This window comes from Colias eurytheme, chromosome 15, assembly GCF_061535395.1.
Source record: "Colias eurytheme isolate Ceu_HAF_F1 chromosome 15, ilColEury1 Martin Lab GWU primary, whole genome shotgun sequence".
NCBI classification, from domain to species: Eukaryota; Metazoa; Arthropoda; class Insecta; order Lepidoptera; family Pieridae; genus Colias; species Colias eurytheme.
In genome coordinates, this window is record NC_142994.1 from 12,262,818 (window position 1) to 12,266,790 (window position 3,973).

At 32.0% G+C, this 3,973-nt stretch overlaps 1 long non-coding RNA gene across 1 annotated transcript; it reads left to right on the forward strand.

Moving 5' to 3' along the window:
* The first annotated feature begins 2,277 nt into the window (after window positions 1-2,277).
* LOC149902626 (uncharacterized) lies at window positions 2,278-3,475 on the forward strand. The gene is made up of 2 exons (XR_016457523.1): window positions 2,278-2,733; window positions 2,808-3,475. It is a non-coding gene; the product is annotated as an uncharacterized LOC149902626 (long non-coding RNA).
* Window positions 3,476-3,973: the final 498 nt, after the last annotated feature.

The following is a 3,973-nucleotide window of genomic DNA, read 5'->3' on the forward strand; positions in this document are numbered from 1 at the left end:
GTATTTTTAACATTTACCACCGATTCGGAAAGCAGTATCTATGGAGAAGAATCGGCAAGAAACTCCATAGTTGCTCTTTTAAATAATGTCAATAAATTTACATAATATGTAACTTATATCTAACTACATAATATGCCAAAGAACTGTCCTGTGGTTTTTACGCGACAACCCTCCATGGGTCTTTATCGTCCATATATTCCTGAATACTGTAGTACGCTCTCTGAACTAGTACATTTTTTATGTAAGTTTTAAATTTAGAACTACTAAACTCTTTAATATTGTGAGGAATTCTATTGTATAAGCGTATACCTTGACCCATAAATGAATTTTTAACTTTAGCTAATCGGAAAAATGGCATTTCAATTCTATTCTTGTTCCTTGTGCCATAATCGTGTCTATCTCCTACTCTTGTGTGTAAGTCAGAGCTTTTGTATACATACAATATTTGAAAGCTAAAGTTTCAAATAAACCGTCGACACACGATATTTGTGATATTATGTCAAACGGTGACGCAATACCGACGTGCAGTTCGCCGCACCTGCCTTACCTCCATTGCGAACAGAATTTCTAGCTATTTGAACTCAAAACTTCTCATTTTACGAATTGATTCTTTTATATGTACTAGCGCTTGAAATAGATTTAATGTTTACCGTAACATAAGGTAGAAGGAAAATATCGTAACGGCAGGAGACTGAATCGAAGTAAAAAAGTTTTATTTTTTATTTTTATAGCGATAAAGTGTTTACAGATGTTTGAACAATCTTAAAGCCACGCTGCGATACACTGAAAGCAGGAAGTTCGAATCTCGCCTCACATGAACGATTCTTTCCATACCTATTTTTTATCAATTTATTAAATTTTCTTTTCATTTTTAATTTTGTCCATAATATTTTTAAGCTTTATAAGCTATACTGATAGAAGCGGACACTCAAATGAATAACAATAGCTAGAAAATTGCGTCTTATCGTACACTAACTCTTGTTAACGAGCTCTAGCTAGAGCTAGTTTATATTACAAGGTAAAATAACTACATTTTCATATTAGATAACGCAAAGCAAATCCCCTTTTCCCTTAGTCATAGTTCGACGGGACGGAAATCCGATACGACCGGAGATGAATCAGGCGCAGGCCCACTTTACCTGTTCTCTGCTTTCTGACGCTCTGAGGATACCAATTTTCTTACCACGATAATATTTTTTATATATTTAATCCCAATATGTATGAAGTATTTTTTTTACATAGTTCTTAAGAGATGGTATTTAATTTTGATTTTAAAATCATATTCCGTTGGACAGAGACTTACGCTCAATTTTGGTAAGATATTGTTATATTATGTTTAATATGTGCTGTTAGATATTAGTTAGGTAATTGCCTTTTCAACAATATTATTTCATTGTGTGTATCAGAATGATTTTGCAAAATGCTAATGATGGAAATAGGTTGTTTAAAAACAAAGCCGATTTGATGAATTGAAACGAATTTCCAATAACTTCAACAAAAATACGAAAGGTGTTTCGTTGTCTTTTGTTCGACGAAATATTATTTTGCGTTTAAAACAAAAAGTTAGGCAGAAAGGCGGTGTGAACAATACTCAATCAATTTCACAATACGGTAATATTTTGCTTCCAGCCGCCGCAGATATTCTTTTATCTTCCGAATGCCTACATTGTTTGATGGGAATGTTTGATTAAAAAAACTTCAGCCTTTTCATCTTTGTTGAAGTTTTCTATGTATATTAATGAAATGTTTTGTTATTTCTAAATAATGTGTTTTGAACCAACTTCAAAAAAGGAGGAAGTACTAAATTCGTCTAATTTTTTTGGGTTGGTTAAATCAGAACTTAGGCTGGATGAACCGATTATTAAAATTTTGGAAATCTAGTGCTTACGTTACGTTACGTGTTGGTCTAATTTTGAAAATTTAAAGGCGGTTTAATTTTTTATTAAAAATAATGATTCTTAAAATTACTTAAGGTGATGAATTAATTTTTCTAACATTTACGGCCCTTTTTAAACCTTCGTAATTTTTATATTATTAAAGTTGTCGTGATGAAAATTCTTGACAAGAAAGTTCAATAGTAACACAATACGTCTACCGTTTTAGAAACATGATTCCATGATATTTTCTCGATAGAAAAAAAATACAAAGTTCTCATTGTTATTTTTTTTAATCTCTGGCATCTTCAAAATAACAAACGTAAAGTTACGACTTTTTGGATATTAACTATAAAATATACAACCTATACGTCTACCGTGTTAGAATTTTGAAATATGCGATGGTTTTGAAATAAACAAGAAATACTTGAAATTAGCGCCTGACCAGCCGATATAGCGAGAGCCGCCCTGTACCTTCCTACCCCGATCGCTGCACGAGTCATTCCCGCTACGGCCGTCACACGGGGAACTTGTGTCGCTTGCGCAATCGTAAAAAAGGGTGACAACACGATAAGACAAAATGAGACAAATGGGGACAATAAAGAAAATAAGAAGAAGAAACATAAAGGCTGGAGGAAAAAGAATGCTTACAATTGGAACAAATTAATGAAGTAAGTTGGTTTTATTTTAAATTTGATGATAATTGTATTATAGACGATGTTTGATATGTACCCCTGTTTTAAGTACATAACGAATGTGTAAGATATTTTCATTTATAGCATAGATAATCTTTTCAGAAATCCGGAATCCAGAAGGAAAATAAACCCACTGATTGTTCACAATGTGAACCCACTCCTTCGTAAGTACCTTTATTCAGTCAAAAATGTATGTTATCAACGTTCTACTGGTTTTATCGCATGATTCCATTTTTAGCAAAAAGCAACAAAGTGCAAAGAAATAAAAAATCATGGTGAACTTAGTGGAAGTATGGCGGACATAATATGGAACAGGAGCTCATTGGAGTAGTATTATATTTAAAAAAAATACGAAATAATTTCAAGAATTTCTTAGTAGGTGGTAGATAAGTATGTTGTATAAAGAATTTGATGTTGATATTTATTTCATTTATACTTACTACACCTGTGCGGAAAATTGCTTAGTACTAAAACAGGTTTATATTCATATTTACATAGTAATGTGAGTTTTCATTTCGAAAAATTTTGTGTAAGTATATTAAATTGAGTTCCTGGGTGATCTGGAAACACAATTGGGCCCGGAGGATGGCGCTGCAGTCACTCCTCCTAATCACATGAACCGATTTGGATGAATATTTGTGTGCACATTTCATTGTTGTGGGATGATTGGTTGATTCGTTTTCACATTAGCTAATATTATGTATTTTTGTTGTTAGAAAGTAAACTTAATTTAATGTTTATAATACATTATTATTGGTATAAATAAGCCAGTGTTCGTCTCACATTGCTGTACCTGCCTACCTATCCTACCAGGGCCTAACTTTGTTCTGGCTATTTTATTTTGATTATTTGTAATGAATAATTACAATTATAATAGAGTGCAAAAAATAAATACATGCGTCAATATATTTTGTGTTTTTTTTAAACAAATTTTTTATTTAAAAAAATATCATTCCGACCGCGGCTTTGCCCGCGTGGAATTAGGTTATATCGTGAATCCTGTTTTATCCCACAGAAGTGTTCAGTTCGGATAAAAAGTATCCTATGTGTAAATCCAGGCAATTAGCTATATTTTATCAAAATTGGTAATGTAGTCTTGACGTGATTAAGTAACAACTAACAAAAAAATATACAAATTAACATCCAAAGTTTCGCATCAGTTTTACTGTATTAGCGATATCTTCCACTCTTGACTTTGACTGAGAAGAATTAGGGTTTATAACTTCTTTCAGAAATAGTACCTTTCATTTCTGGGCATGATGTAATATCTACGTCAGCATCAAATTCTATCTAAATCAATTCAGTAGTCCGCGTAATTAGGTACCATTTCATTTTTTCAGAGTATCAATATTTTTTGTTATTTTAAAGATTATTTATAACCTGTATTATTTTGTAATAAAGTAA